At 39.2% G+C, this 16,719-nt stretch overlaps 1 pseudogene; it reads left to right on the top strand.

Moving 5' to 3' along the window:
* LOC144596366 (dynein axonemal heavy chain 11-like) overlaps positions 1 to 16,719 on the top strand; it is a 168,648-nt pseudogene that overhangs the window by 18,479 nt on the left and 133,450 nt on the right.

Below are 16,719 nucleotides of genomic sequence, written 5' to 3'. Positions count from 1 at the left end.
AACAATGGGAGATATACTTATCTGTTTTGTATTATTACTTCAATAAACGACTAATTAGACTACAACGTCGTGAAGATCTCTCTGATGTTGTTATTTACGTCAAGAACCATCGCTCCCCTCTTTTGTCAACGGTAAGCTTAAGGACTTTCTTGGAAAGAACAACGTTGCCGCTACACCACCAATATGCACAACAAAATATTAGAGCAAGTGACCAAAGGTTTGGTCAAAGAGAAGATTTTAAAGCACTTTTCAAATGGTGATGGGTAGGAAGGCAAGGAGGTATATGAAGTTAAGAAGCAAAGTTTAATGTTTAACTCAACCGTCAATTGGGTTACAAGAGGCAAGAAACACATATTGCATAACAAGCAGGATTGTGCTTTCATTAGGTAGAAACAAGGGGCCGCAGATGCTGGTGTGCACTAAAAGGACACAGATTGTTGGACTAAGTGTCAGGCAACATCTCTGGAGAACATGGATCAGTTTGGGACCTTTCTGCTGGCTGAAACATTGCCAATCCATGTTCTCCAGAGTTGCTCCCTGACCTGCTCCAGTGCTTTGTGAACTTCTGTGCTCTCATTTCATTGAAAGCAGTAAAAAAATGGATAAACAGTAAATGTTGGCCCTTCCCACGGTTTTAAATCCAAAAGATATGCACAATTAAAAAAATCATTTGGGCTTATGTATTGATTCTTTGCTGCAAATTTCATGTGATTCTGTATTGATCAGAGACAGTTTGAGTTTCCAAAATGTCACAAATTATTCACTTCCCTATACAATAAGCTTTTATGCTTCAAGCTTTAAAATTGAATATAAATTCTGATTTTCTTTATAGTATTGCCCGCAACTTTGTAATTGGTACATGAATACATCTATTTTGATTTGTGGTAATCAAGCTTGGCTGTTATGATGCAAATGTCATGGTAATGCTTGATGTAAGTGGTCACCGGGCAGAAGGTGTCAATGATATTGTAGTTTTTTTTTAAAGCTGTCAATTATAATCTGTTAAAGCTTTTCATTATCACAATATTCTAAGGACAAAAAGTCTCGACCCGAAACGTTACTCATTCCTTCTCTCCAGAGATGCTGCCTGTTCTGCTGAGATACTCCAGTATTTTGTGTCTATCTTCAGTTTAAACTAGCATCTGCAGTTCCTTCCTACACATTAAAAACTATACTTCAATTTCAAGTTTATTACTGTTGCTATTTGTTATATAAGCCAAAAATTATGACCTTTGTTTCCTTTGCTGAGCATGTACACAGGTCCAGCTGCAAAACAGTTTAATGAGCCAACACGTGGAATATTTCTTAGTCAATGTCAACAGCTGGCAAAATAAATTACTGATTAGCGATTTAGTCATCTCCATTTGAATGGAGGTTCAGTGGACTTGGGCTCACTTGCAGAGTATTTTCAGTGAGTCTGATGACATCAGAAATCAGCTTCCTCATGATGCCAAAATATTTGACGAGATTGATCTGGATTTCAAGGTACTGCACATAAGTTTTATACTTTATATATCTGTGTCTTGTTCCATACTTTGTTTTCTTTATGATTGACAGATTTGCAATTTTCTTTATATGCAAAATATTACAAAGGGTGTTCTTTTATGTGGATTTTATGTGAAATATATCTGCAGATTCTATCTGGCCAAGTACAGAATTTGCTGGTTATTTCTCTCTGTTCCATTTAGGCACTGAAGTAACTTTTAGTTTTTTTAAATTTCAGGACTTTATGTCTTTGGCCATCAAGAATAGAAAAGTTGTTGAGGCAACAAACAATCTGGGATTATTGGAAAAATTAGAAGCCCTTCAACAAAGGTAATGATCGATAATCAGTGGTTTTCCAATTGTTTACATTAAGGATGAATTGCATTAATTCATTTTAATAATGCAATATTTAATAGCTTTAATATGAGAGGGGCAAAGTTTAAAGGAGATATGTGGGGCAAGTTTTTTTACATAGAGGGTGGTGGGTTCTTAGAACACGCTGTCAGGGGTGGTGGTGGAGTCAGAAATGATAGTGGTGTTGAGGTTTTTGATAGGTACATGGATAGGCAGAGAATGGAAGATATGGATCATGTGCAGGCAGATAAGATTAGTTTATCTTGACATAATGTTTTGCACAGACATTGTGGGCCAAAGGGCTTGTTCTTACGCTGTACTGTTTAATGTTCTTAATAGTTACTAGTTGATAACTTGAAAAGTTGTTCTTATTTAAAAATCTTACAGCATTCATGTGCACCCATAATTACTCACATGGTTTAATTTCTTACTGTACAACATTAAGAGAACAGAACAAGGTCTGTCCCTCATATTCATACTGGTTGTCTGCAAGAACAATACCATCAGCTTCGATCAGGTTTGATAAATGGATGAGAAAATAGTGTTACAGAGAACTAGTGTGAACAGGTGATTGATGATCAACATAGACTCGATGGGCTGAAGGGCCTGTTTCCATGCAGTATCTCCAAACTAAAAGTAAGGAAGATATAAACAAGGAGCATTGGTACAAAATAAGAGGCCAATCATTTAATACTGAGGTGCATACTAGTTTCTTTTCTCAGAGCGGAGTGAATCTCTGGAATTGTATCCCCAATAGTTTAGTTTAGAGATACACCCATGGTGGTGGAGGCCAGATGATTATAAATATATAATTGCCTAAAAGATGGAGAAACTGAGGATTATGGAGAACTAACACAGAAAAGATGAGGCCAATATAGAATAACCATGATCATATTGAATGGCATGCAGGCTTGAGGAGAATGGGATCCTACTCCTGCTCCAATTCTGTTCTCAAAAGGCTCTTCAAAAGTCATTTCAGTAGAGCTTGGAACCAAAAGGAGGCTGGGGTTCATTATATAATTGTCAGCAGGAGATAGAGGAGCAGATATATAGGCAGATAGGAGACTGGTCTAGAATGTAAGAACTAATAGGATCCAAAACAAATTGACAAATTGGATCCAAATTCAACTTCTGATGGCAGGGGGTTATTCTTGTGATTGGAAACCCGTGACTAGTAATGTTTGGTACATATATTAGCGATTTGGATGTGAATGTAGGGAGCTATGATTAAAAAGTTTGCAGATATCATAGACAGAGGGATCTTGGTGCACCAGTCTACAGATCCCTGGAGATGGCAATGGAGATGGTATTGAAGAAGGGATGTGGTTCGCCTTTATTAGCGGGGACATAGAATATATGAGGAGAGATTCTGGTACAACTATATAAACATTGATGGAGCCTCAGCTGAAACACTATGTGTAACTCTAATTGCTGCACTCAAGCAACAGCATAGTAGAACTGGAGAGCATGCAAGAGATGTTAGCTGGGATGGAGCATTTCAATTATGAGCAGTGACCGTTTATATTGGGTTTGCTTTTCTTGCAACAGAGGAGGCTGCAAATGGACATGACTGAGCTGTACACAATTGAGGGGCATGGATTATTTGGATGACGAAATAGGTTTAAGATAAGAGTTAAGAAGTTTAGAGGGTTCTAATGAAGAACTTTTTAACCCAGCAGATGGTGGGAATAATGGAACGTATTGAATGAAAGGTGGTTCAAGGCAGAGGGCCTTGCAATATTTAGGAAGTGTCTAGTCAAACTAGAATTTAATCATCTAGGCATAGGATTGCTGGTAAATGGGATTAGTATAGATGGGTGTTTGATTCAGCATGGATGTGGTGGGCCGAAGAGCCTGTTTATGTGCTGTATGACTGTATGCTGTGCTGTGCAGTTTGGAGATCTATATAAAACTGCTTCCAATGCTTCTGCCATTTTCTAGCTAGCTCCCCTCAAACTGATCCTTTGTGTAGCTTCTGGGCTAAGGTTCTTTCTTCTTCTGTTGGCTTCTTCCCATTCTTTAATATTAATACTGCTCTAGATTATTTTTCTATTTTGCATATATCTTCGAAAAGTTAAGTATCCTGGAATAGTTAATTTTCAACCTTGCCCATTCAGCAACCACGTATCTGTGATGGCTCTTGGGTTGAATTCATATATTTCAATTTGTGCTGTTCATTCATCTCTTGTTATGAATCTCATGTGTTCAGGCAATGAGCCTTCAATGTTTTTCTTTGCTATGGATCAAAGTGGAGCCATTCTTAACAGGTTCTGGTAATCATTACCTGTTGTGATCCTGTTCTATATAAACAGATCAGGCAGGTTTTATGGATACTGTAGCATTAGCTATGTAGAGGGAAATAGATAAATATTTGAAAGATTGAGGAACTGAGGACTATGGGGAAGTAGCACAGAAAAAATGAGGCCTATATAGAATCACGTTTACAGGCCATTAACTTGAAACATCCACTCTATTTTTGTATCTACATTTGCTGTATGATTTACTGAGTATTTCCAGTATTTTCAATTTTTATTTGATTTTCTTAGATTGCACTGTTGCCCTGTCCATTCTCTTTAACTTTCTCAACTTCCTTTCTGCAGATTACGCCCCACCCTTCAATATTAATCTTACGTTCATCTATAAATGGCAGTCAAGACGGTCTTTCTTTCATTATCTGTACATGTGCCCCTTTGAAACCAATTCTCCCACTCAGTCTTGAGACACCTTCAGTTCACTGACCTCATATCCACTGTATAATTTTCACAGAGCTCAGGTAGTGTTCTTGAAATTCTTAGGTAGTATCCTTGCAAAGATTCTGATTTTTAATTTGCCCTAGTTGCACAATTTTCTTAAACTAAGTTTCTCTCTTTGTTATTAGTTCCCTTGTGGACCAATTTAGATGTTCATCTTGCTTGCATTCCTGACCCCAGGTGCAAGCCTTGTCCCTCAGTGCTCCATTTCTGGATGCAGACTCTTTCATATGTTAAGCACCTTTTCTTGTGACCTTCAGCTGTCTGGATGGTCACATCTAGTGGTCTCATTCTCATCTGACCCGTTCTAATGCAATTCTCCTCTCCTCTCCTCTCCTTGATCTTGCCAGTATGGTAACACTTCAGCTAAAACACTAAAATGTCACCTCTTCTTGTTGGGCATGCCAAAATGAGAAAGGGTATTCAACTATATATGTTTTATATGTTCCAAATTTGCAGGGTTTTTTAAGAGTGTTTGCTTTTTGTAAATAATAGAATTGTGCACATCAGCTTTCCACCTACAAAAACTACATAGAGTTGAAATACAGCAGATATTTGAAATACTCAACAAGTTCGGCAGTATCTGTGACTAGTGAAACAAGATTTATCTGAAATTTGTCTGAAGAAACATCACCCTATCCATGTTCTCCAGAGATGCTGCTCAATTGCTCCAATACTTTGTGTCCTTTTGTGTATTAACCAGCATCTACAGTAATTTGTTTCTCCTCTTTATCTGAAACGTATCTGTTTCTTATTATCAACTCAAAATATTACCTCTATTTCTTTCTCCAACAACGCCTATCTTGCTGAATATTTCTACAATATTTTCTGCATCCATTTCACATTTCCAGCATCCACAGGTTTTTTGCATTTTGATCACTGAGATTGGCATGTGACCTTACCTTACATACATTACTTTAAGGAAAAATTGTGCTTCTTTTTGCATGTGGACTCAGTGGGCTGTTCAGTACATTCTGTACTAACCGGGGATTGTGCTCATGTATGGGAATTATCTTGCTGAGCTGAATGCAAAAATAGTATCTCACTGGAACTATTGGTACACGTGATAATAAAAAAACATTGAACTATTGAGGTAGAATACATCTCTGGTACTTTGGAAAAGAGAGAAAAAAACATCAAATAAAAGCTCGAACCTATAGAGGTCCACTCGGGTGTAAATTTAAAACCCAGCCTGACATCAGCTGGTGTACTTCTTTTTCCATACAAAACCTAATCAAACCAACCATCGCTTTTCAGAAATACAATCTTGAACTATCGTATTTATCTGGTTGAGGAGCAAGCATTAAATATTGAACAAGAACAGAGGATACACCTATCATGCAAGCTAATCATCTTGCCTTGGATAAAGTACTGAGCCAAGCTGGCAATCTGGAATATTTTATCAGAATTTTGCCAGAAAGTCCTGCAAGTCATATGAGCATGCATCAGATAGCTTGTATAGAGTTGGTAAAGACAATAGTTTTGAATTTTGAGAATATGTTTTGATGTTAAAGAGCCTTGAGGGGGTGGCTTCAATAAAGGCAGCAGGAAGCTAAAGTCATTTCTGCTGAGGCACAGTACGAGGCGCGGATAGTACTGGCGGACAGAAAGATAGAAGAATAAACAAAGATAGTCATACAGCATGGAAACAGGCCCAACTTGACTATGCTGACCATCTGCACTAGTCTGAAACTACTGAGATAAAACTTCGCTTTTATAATATCAATGCTCTAGAAATGCCCTGCAAACATTAAACCCATTTTTAACATTAATTAGTTTAATCACATTTTTTTTACAATCTTTTTGCAGATTGGCTCTTTGTGAAAAGGCTTTATCTGAATATCTGGAGACAAAGCAACTCACATTTCCAAGATTTTACTTTGTTTCTGCAATGGATTTATTAGAAATCATTTCCAAAGGAGGTCAGCCAAAACAAGTAAAGATTTCCATGGTTCACCATAATCTCGACACGTCCTGTGCATTAACAATTGTGAAATTCAATTTAGTTTAGACATGTCAAGGATAGTCAGCATCTCCCCGATGACACTGGGACAGATGGGGAATATATGAGGGTGAAATCTGATCTAATTAGGGCAGATCAGATTCTGTAAGGGATTTACAGGATAGATTAGGGAGGCCCTTTCTTAGTCTGTTTAATCTACATCTAGAGTCCATAATGACTGAGGTGAAGAGAAATTTATTTCATATCCTTTGGTGCTTTCTAACTCCAAGTGGGTTTGAGGTACATAGTAGCTGTGTTATTTGAATGACTGAGCATGCTTTGTGACCTATGGTCTACTCCAAATTCTAATTATTGTACAGTTACTCACTCTTTAATCTGGAACTTTATTTGAGTGAGAAAATCCAAAGGAGGAGACATAGAGAACAAATGTTTTTTTCTTTATTGTCGCATTTTTATTTTGTCTTAACAGGTGACAAAGCATTTAATTTAAAAGTTTGATAACCTCACTGATTTAAAATTTGAAGATGATGATAATCATCCCTCGAAAGCAGTGGGAATGTACAGTCGTGAAGGTGAATATTTGCAGCTTTCACCACCCTGCTTCTGTGAAGGACAGGTATGGATTCGTGTCTGCTGTGATAATTGGGAAAATCATTGCAAGACATTTCTTTCACCAGCTATTTGTTTTTCCCATAACCAAGAAACTATATATAACTTTATGAGAATCTGTAAGGTCTAATTAAAAAAAAAATCTGTGGCACAGAAGGAGGTCATTCAGCTCATGTCTCCACACTTGATATAAGGTGTTATTTAGATTAACCATTCTTATTTCTCGCTCTCTCTTCTATGTTATCGGATAGTTTATGTTAGTCAAGTGCTCATCTAGGTCATTTTTGAATGTGTAGTTCCCTGCCTTCATCGTAGCTTCCGAACTTGCATTGCTATTTGGCTCCTCAACTAGCTTCTAATTCTTGTGCTACGGATGAAATGATTAAATGTACTGTATTTTCTTGAATCTTCACTGAGCTTCTTTACTATGTTCTTCCTCAAAGGATTGAATGGAATATTGTGTAGCTCTATATTGATTCATTAGAGGGGTAGGGAGGATATATTTAGTGATGGAATCTTGATACATCTATCAGAAATTGCAAACGATAATCCATTGAATGTGGAGGCTGGAGGGATGAAAAGTGCAGCTCAGTGCACATCTATGCCTTGCACTTCCAAAGGGAAAGGTGGTGAGAAGGAATGCAGGAATTAGAAACATAGAAAATAGGTGCAGGAGTAGGCCATTTGGCCCTTCAAGCCATTCAATATGATCATGCCTGATCATCCAAAATCAATACCCCGTTCCTGCTTTCTCCCCATATCTCTTGATTCTGTTAGCCCTAAGAGCTATATCTATTGAAAACATCCAGTGAATTGGCCTTCACTGCCTTCACAGATTCACAACTCTCTGGGTGAAAAGGGTTTTCTTCATGTCAGTCCTAAATGGCCTACCCCTTATTCTTAAACTGTGACCCTGGGTTCTGGACTCCCCCAACATCGGGAAAAAAATTCTTGCATCTAGCCTGTCCAATCCCTTAAGAATTTATATGTTTCTATAAGATCCCCTCTCATCCTTCTAAGCTTGACCTTCTAAATTCCAGTGAATATAAATCCAGTCGATCCATTCTTTCATCATATGTCAGTCTCTCCATCCTGGGAATTAACCTGGTGAATCTACGCTGCACTCCCTCAATAGCAAGAATGTCCTTCCTCAAATTAGGAGACCAAAGCTGCACACAAAACCCCAGGTGTGGTCTCACCAGGGCCCTGTACAACTGCAGTAGGGCCTCCTTGCTCCTATACTCAAATCCTCTCGCTATGAAGGCCAACATGCCATTTGCTTTCTTCACTGCTCCTAATTTTGTTTTGTTACTAGGTTGAACGTTGGTTGCATCAACTTGAGCAAGCAATGCGAACCGTGGTACAAGAAGAGATCATGGAAGCAGTAATAGCCCATGAAGAGAAACTAGGAGATCAATGGCTATTTGACTACCCAGCACAAGTGGTTTTTATTGGCACTCAGATTTGGTGGACCACAGATGTTGGAATCGCTTTTGACCTCCTTGACGAAGGTTTTGAAACAGTTTTAAAAGATTATTACAAAAAACAAGTGAGTTTCTTTTGTCTAGAAGATTCCTGGTCACATTTGTAAATACCATATGAATAGTTTTTGCTATATAATGCTGTTTTGGTACTATTGTTGACAAATTAAGTATGCAATTGTCCATGAGTATTTACAGACTGGTCATATTTGCTACCATGTTGGGAAGGGTATTAAGACTTGCAATGCTATTGTCCATTGGATATTCTCAGAACAGGCAGCTTTATTGGGCAGTAGTTGTTACCCCCCGACTCCATCAAATCAATAACAGGCAGTCTTGGAAGCCTATCCTGCCTAGTCAAACCGCATGTTAAAAACCTCGGCGTGATATTTGACTCTGCATTAAAATTTGACAAGCAAGTCAACACTGTGGTAAAAGCCAGCTTCTTCCAACTTTGTACCATAGCTAAAATCAAACCTTTCCTCCAATTCAACGACACTGAAAAAATCATTCACGCTTTCATTTCCTCCCGCCTAGACTACTGCAACTCCCTATACACTGGGATCAGCCAATCTTCCCTGTCCCGCCTGCAACTGGTCCAAAACGCCGCAGCTAGACTCCTGACGGGTACCCGTAAAAGGGACCACATCACGCCGATTCTGGCCTCTCTCCACTGGCTCCCTGTACGGTACAGAATCAACTTCAAACTCCTCCTATTCACATATAAAGCCCTAAATGGGCATTCCCCCCCTACATCAAAAATCTTCTAACCCACCTCTCTAACTCCAGGTCCCTCAGGTCGGCCGACTTGGGGCTACTCACTATCCCACGGTCTAGGCTTAAGCTCAGGGGTGACCGCGCTGTTGCGGTTGCAGCTCCTAGACTGTGGAACAGCATCCCTCTCCCCATCAGAACTGCCCCCTCCATCGACTCCTTTAAGTCCTGGCTCAAAACCTATTTCTACTCCCTAGCGTTTGAGGCTCATTGAGGAGGCGCTGTGAACTGTTTTGTATGTGCTGTTATGTTTGCGTGCTACTGTATGTTTCATTTTTTCCTTAGTACCTAATCAGATGTACAGCACTTTGGTCAACGTGGGTTGTTTTTAAATGTGCTATACAAATAAAATTGACTTGACTTGACTTGACCAATTAATTTACAATAAAATAAACATTTGGAAACATTTAACAGCTTAGGCACCATCTCCAAGGAGAGAAACAGTTGGCATTTCATCAGAACTAATGAAAGATCATAGAGTTTAAATATTGACCTGGAGCCACTGCCTTTCCTTTGAGGTGATACTTCAGGAAACCTTAAAAGCTCTTGGTGTACGGAGTACTACACTGCTGTGTTGCTCTGCAAGTCTCTCAGAGCAGAGATAACCAGAACTGTGATAGCAACAGCATGAACTTCCACAGCATGGCTTCAGCTTGAGTTCGAATGTAAGTTGCAGCACCGAGGTTAACTCTGCACGTGTATTAATAGAGTTACCACTTCCTTGCTGGAAAGGCTGCTTCTGATTTCGTTACTGCTTGCTTTCAAGCTTACCTGCAAGTGAAACAAAACATTTAATTGACCTTGCTCACGTAGTGTGACCTATCAATCCTTATCTCCTACAGTAGAATGTGAATGATCTTCTTTTCTAGAGCACACACATTTACATGACTCTACTCAGCCCCGCACGTACCATTGCTATCAGCCATTCACCATGTTCCTCCTCTCTGACCTAACTTCTAAATGTTGAGAAGTGTGTCGAAGAGAACTGCAGATGCTGGTTTATACTAAAGATAGACACAAAGTGCTGGAGTAACTCATCGGGTCAGGCAGCATCTCTGAAGAAAAAGGTTGGGTGACGTTTCTGATCGGAACCCTTCTACTGACCGTTAATGTCTGAGTTGGTGATTGGGAAGTTTTACTTCCCAAACACCAATTTTGGTGACAATTTTACACAGGGGTCTTCACCTTCTGGCCAGATGGACTGTCTTAGCTACTTGAAATAAAGCCACAGGGCATGGTTGTGCTGAGTGAAGGGTATTGTCACGGCCAAGATATTTACATCATTTGTCGTCAGAACAGCAGACATAGTGGATTAATGTTGGATACCTGCTCCTGGCCAACAGTTGGTGAACATGTGGCAAATTTCCAATCAAGAGAGCATGAAATGTTTTGCATGTGTCAGTTATGATTCAATACATGATTGGTTTAGGTTTATTATTGTTATGCGTCCTGAGGTACTGAGAATATCTTTGTTTTGCCTGCTGTCGAAACAGATCAGATATAAGCATGGATTCAATCAATTCAAATTCAAGTACAATAGGTAGAGCAAAGGGGAAGGGACGGAGTGTAGAATATAGTTTTTAGCATTGTAGCGCATCATTTCCATAGATAAACACCAATGTCCACAATGGGATGGAGGTGAAATTACATACCCTAGCTTCTGGAAGGACTGCTCAGAAATCTGTTAAGCTATTCTTGTTTGTTAAGCTATTCCTGAGTCTGGTGGTGTGCACTTTCAAGCTTTTGTACCTTCTGCCGGACTGGAGCAGGGAGAAGAATGAATGACCGGGGTGGGACACATCTTTGATTATGTTGGCTGCTTTTTTGAGGCAGCATAAAATGTAGATGGAGTGAATGGTAGGAAATCTGATCTGCGTGATGGACAGGGCCATATCTACAACTCTCTGCAATTTCTTGTGGTCCTGGGCAAAGTTGTTCCCAAACCAAGCTGTGATACAATCTGACAGTATGCTTTCTATGGTGCATCTGTAGAAGTTTGTAAGAGTCGTTGGAGACATGCCAAATTTACGTAGAAGCTAAGAGGTTGTGTGTGGCATGCAGCAGTGCTAAATATATGAGAATGAAGTGGAACAAATGAATGATAGGAAGAGCGGTTGGTAAGTGGGCTTGATGAAGTGCAGCTGTTCTGATTTGGTATTTGAAGATGCTTCAGCTGACTTTAACCTCGTGCAAGGTCATTTGTTGGACCACATCCAAGTCTTTTTTTATGGCATTCCTTTCTGGGACTTTATGCCCTGCACCTGCCTTTGTAGTAGGAATCTAGGGGGTTCCCAGCCCATCCCCAATACCCTTGTCACCCCTGCCACAGGGCAGCATGGTGGTGCAGCGGTAATGATGCTGCCTTAAAATGCCAGGGACCCAGGTTCGATCCTGACCACGGGTGCTGTCTGTACAGAGTTGTACTTTCTCCCCATGACCTGTGTGGGTTTTCTCCGGGTGCTCCGGTTTCCTCCCACACTTCAAAGACGTACAGGTTTGTAGGCTAATTGGCTTGGTAAAAATGTAAATTCTCCCTGATGTAAGTAGGATGGTGTTAGTTTACATTGATCGCTGGCCGGCATGGTCTCAGTGTGCTGAAGGGCCTGTTTATGCACTATATCCACCTTGCTTTCAACGCTTCAGCTCTGCTCACTGACAGCTGTGCTTAAGACACAATGACCTTCCCCTCTTTTGAAACTTGTAAGCTAATTTCAACTGCAGTGGGCACAAGAAATTGCAGATGCTGGAACCTAGTGCAGAACACAAAATGCTGGAGTAACTCTGCTGGCCAGGCAGCATCTCTGGAGGACATGGCTATGTTTTTTTATGTTATCTGCCTGGTGTTCATACCCACCAAGTTATAGCAGTAGATGAAGTTCCCAAGGAAGTTTTTGGCAAATGCTTTCAACAGTTTTGACACAAAGCACTGGAATATCTCAGGGTCAGGCAGCATCTCTGGGAAATCAGTCCGAAGGAGGGTCCCGACCAGAAACGTCACCTATCCATCTTCCCCAGAGATGCTGTCTGACCTGAGTTACTCCAGCACTTTGTGTCCTTTTGTGTGAACCAGCATTTGCAGTTCCTTATTTCTACATTTTGAACAATTTTACTGATCTAGGTGGGTCTATGTTTCTCATCATTGTTACACATTCTGCGATTGTAAAAGAGGCGAACCCAATGACAAACATGGAGTTATTATTTTTGAACACAGATTTGTTGAGAATTTGTAAAGGAGAATTATTCTAGTATAATAATATCCATCATGTTTGTAGTGCAAGGTTATACAATCTCCCATCCATTTATTACTTTTTCTTTGGCTGCTCAATGGTATTTCTGTATTTTGCTTAATACATAAATGGGAGTTATTTTACAAGTAAGGTGCTTTATGGAATAACTAATATGACATGCAGTGTATTGCATCCTATCTTTTTGAGTAGTCAAATATAATTAATTTTATTGCAGATTGCTCAGCTGAATGTGCTAATAAACATGCTACTTGGAGAGCTCACCCATGGTGATCGTCAGAAGATTATGACAATCTGTACAATTGGTGTGCATGCCAGGGATGTTGTAGCAAAGCTCATAACACAGAAGGTAATTTGTTTTAGCAATTATCCTAATGCATTCTTAAAAGCATAAAATAAACATAATTTCCTTGGTTGTTCCGTTGCTTCTGAAAAGAAATGACACTGTTTTGATTGTGTCCGATATGCCTTTTCTATGGATATGTTGCTTATTATATTTCCCAGCTAAAGTCCAAGATTGACTTTGCTGTATAAAGTCTACATTGTTATCTAGTGCAAATGCAGGTTTCATATCTGTGCTTTATATTTTCTTGGCAGTCAGAGCTGAAGCAATTGCTACATAACTGAATTGACTCTGTTGTACACAACTCATTAAGCTGATGTGTACTCTGAATAATTTATTTTTGTTTAATGAATCTCAGTCTCTCCTATCACTGTGCTAGAAATGTAGTAAAATGATCCTAATGTTATGTGTAATCAAAATGCATTTTAACCAGAGTCATAGATTCACACAGCACAGAAACATGGTATTCGGCCCAACTCATCCATGCTAACCAAGATGCTTCATCTCAGCCAGTCCCATTTGCCCACATTTGGCCCACATTTGGTCCACATCCCTGAACTTTCCCATCCATTCACTTGTCCAAAAATGTTGTTAACTGTTTTCAGTAAAATTGATTGCAGGAAATAATCCAGGTAAGTTTAGAAGGAGAATGGGAAACAGAGCTTGCAGTGAGTGTAATAAATAAAAAAGGAAATTAAAATAAAAAGGGCAAGTAAAACAACAATGGTAACATAATTTCAGATATATTTTGTCTGTTATTTCAGTTCATCTAAAAAACAATTGAGACAACTCAGACCCATGGAATTCGTAGACGATGGAATGTGGGAATACCAGGATGTTTTCTGTGTCCTGGCAGGACAGGTACAGGAGGTGTCATCAGTGGAAGGACCATGATCTTTATTTGTTGGAGCATGAGAATGCTAATACCATTCAGGTCCATTCACAATGTTCAATGTTTCTTGGATAAAGAACATTTCAGAAGATGGTCAATCTTCAGCTTGAGGAAGTACAGCTTAAGAGGATGGGGCAGATCAATAAAAAGCAGAAAGATGGTTCAGGAGCAAGACATCTTGCTCTCTAACCAGAATGCAGTTCTGAGAACTAATTTGAGCAAGAATTCCTTGGGAGTGCAGCTGAAACCATGACCATAGCACCATGTGAGTTTCAACTGAGGCTCAACTGTACAGGGAGGAATAATTAAAGGAATTCTATGGCTGGGAGAGGGATGATTGGTGATGGGGGTGATTTTCAGCATGGTCTATTACTATGTTCAAAAAATGTTTACAAAATCAAAACAGATATTGGGGTATATTGATAGAAAAAAAGGTTGCTAAACGTAATATGATTTTTTTAATTGATATCAGTACCGGCACCTTGTTGTCGACAAAAAAAAAAGCACTGTGCATTGGTAGTTAAAAAGGAATCCATTTGCAAGGTTTCAGGAGGAGGTGTCTATCTGGATGCTGTTGCACAGCTCCCTTACTAGCTGACTGGTCTCCTATCATCGACTGCATACATCCAGTAGCTCTCTGATTTAGTGCCAATTGCCACATGTAGACCAACAGAAGAATAGATTGTTCAAAGCCAATAGTGTATGCATTGTATCAGGTGGTAAGAAAAGCATTATAGAATTTCTACCATACATAGGTTGTTCATCTTGTGTATTTTTGCGTGATCTGTATTCCATAAATAAAAAAAAAACATGATTTTACATTGATGTTAAACAGAAAGCATGCTGCACTAATGTATGGAGTGGGAAACACTATGGATTGTGATGATTAATTGAAAATGTGTTTTTTCCCCACAATGATCATTGTAGATGATAAGACTTTACAAGAAAAATATAACTTTTGATTATACTACCATAAGCAATGAAAAATGAAATTGCTGTTTTGGAGCTATATATCTATGTATCCTGTTATCATATTTCTGCAAGATATATTTAAATCTGATTACATTTTTGCGTGGAAGGATGATATTGGTAATAGTACACTTTAACTTCACTCGCTGAAGGGTTACATTGACATGGGTTAAGTCACAAGGCAATTGATTAATTTTCCAAATTCTTAATCTGACCACTGCTTTGTGTGTCAGTGCAGTTTTTAATAAGTTCTGTTCAATTTTGAAGGGTTAAAATTACTTCAAAATGTAAAATATTATGAAGCAGTATAGAAGAATAAACATTTATTCACAAAATGCTGGAGTACTTAGCAGGTCAGGCAGCATCTCAGGAGAGAAGGAATGGGTGACGTTTCGGGTCGAGACCCTTCTTGAGACTGATGTCAGGGGGGCGGGACAAAGGAAGGATATAGGTGGAGACAGGAAGACAGTGGGAGATCTGGGATGGAGGAGGGGAAGAGAATAAATACCTTCGATTTGTACCAGCATCTGCAGTTATTTTCTTACACTAGAAGAATAAACATAATATCCTGTGATCGTTGGTGCATTCGTGAATTACGTATTTTGCTTAGCCCTTTCACTGTTGCTATTACTGTTGTTTTTTTTTAGTATATTTCCATTTCATGAACATTACAGTATGAGCCTATGTTGCCATATTACCAAAATCCCTATGGCCAAATATTGAATGGCTGAGTGGGTAAATTTAAGCTGTTTCTTAGGGAACAATAAAGACTCTTGTAGCATTAATTGTTTTGCCATGGGTCTTTTAAAAAATACTTCATGTCGGGCTGGCTCATTGGTAGCATTCTTGGATAAATTTGAAAGTTATGGGTACGTATCTAGAGAGCTGAGCCTGTAATCTGGGTCAACACCCCCTTTTGGCACTACTTAAATAAGAAGGGAGTCTTTGATATCCTGACCAATGCTTATCTTTCATTCATTTCCATTAATGAAAAGCTGATTGTTTTATTATTTATTTCCCATCTGTTGCTATGTGCAAATTGATTGGCCCATTATCTTAAAAGTAACAACACTTTGGATTAGGGACAAAATGAGATTGAGAAAGGCCGATTATCAAAGCATATTATAAATTTTAATAATCTTGCAGAAGATTTGATGATAAGCTTCACTGATTGAGATATTTGATGCTCAGAGGAATAAAAAACACTGAGGGTTATCAGAGACCCCTTTGCTTTTCTAAAATCTCATGGATGAGTTCAGTTCTTTCTGGCTAAATATTTCAAAGCCAAAGCACGATTCTCAACACCTTTTACAAACATACCCATGCCACTGATCCTGTTTCCCCACTTGGCCATGATCTGAGTTTGAACCAGATTGTTTTGAGCAATTGTGGGAGTATTGTGAGCAATTTTGGGCACCATATCCGAGGAATGGTGGCTCTGAGAGGGTCCAGAGGAGGTTTACAAGAATGATCCCAGGAATGATGGGTTAACATATGATGAGAATTTGATGGCACTGGGCCTATACTTGCTGGAGTTTAGAAGGATGAGGGGGACCTCATTGAAACTTACTGAATAGTGAAAGGTTTGGATAGAGTGGATGTGGAGAGGATGTTTCCACTTGTGGGAGGGTCTAGGACTAGAGGTCATAGACTCAAAATAAAAGGATCTTCCTTTAGGAAGGAGGTGAGAAGGAATTTCTTTAGGTAGAGGGTGGTGAGTCTGTGGAATTTGTTTGCCACAGAAGGCTGTTGAGGCCATCAATGGATATTTTTAAGGCAGAGATAGATAGATTCTTGATTAGTATGGGTGTCGGGGTTATGGGGAGAAGGCAGGAGAATGGAGTTAGGAGGAAA

The sequence above is a fragment of the Rhinoraja longicauda genome, chromosome 8 (assembly GCF_053455715.1).
Source record: "Rhinoraja longicauda isolate Sanriku21f chromosome 8, sRhiLon1.1, whole genome shotgun sequence".
Taxonomy (NCBI): Eukaryota; Metazoa; Chordata; class Chondrichthyes; order Rajiformes; family Arhynchobatidae; genus Rhinoraja; species Rhinoraja longicauda.
The sequence above is the reverse complement of the archived record's forward strand: the minus strand, read 5'-3'. Positions and strand labels throughout refer to the sequence as shown.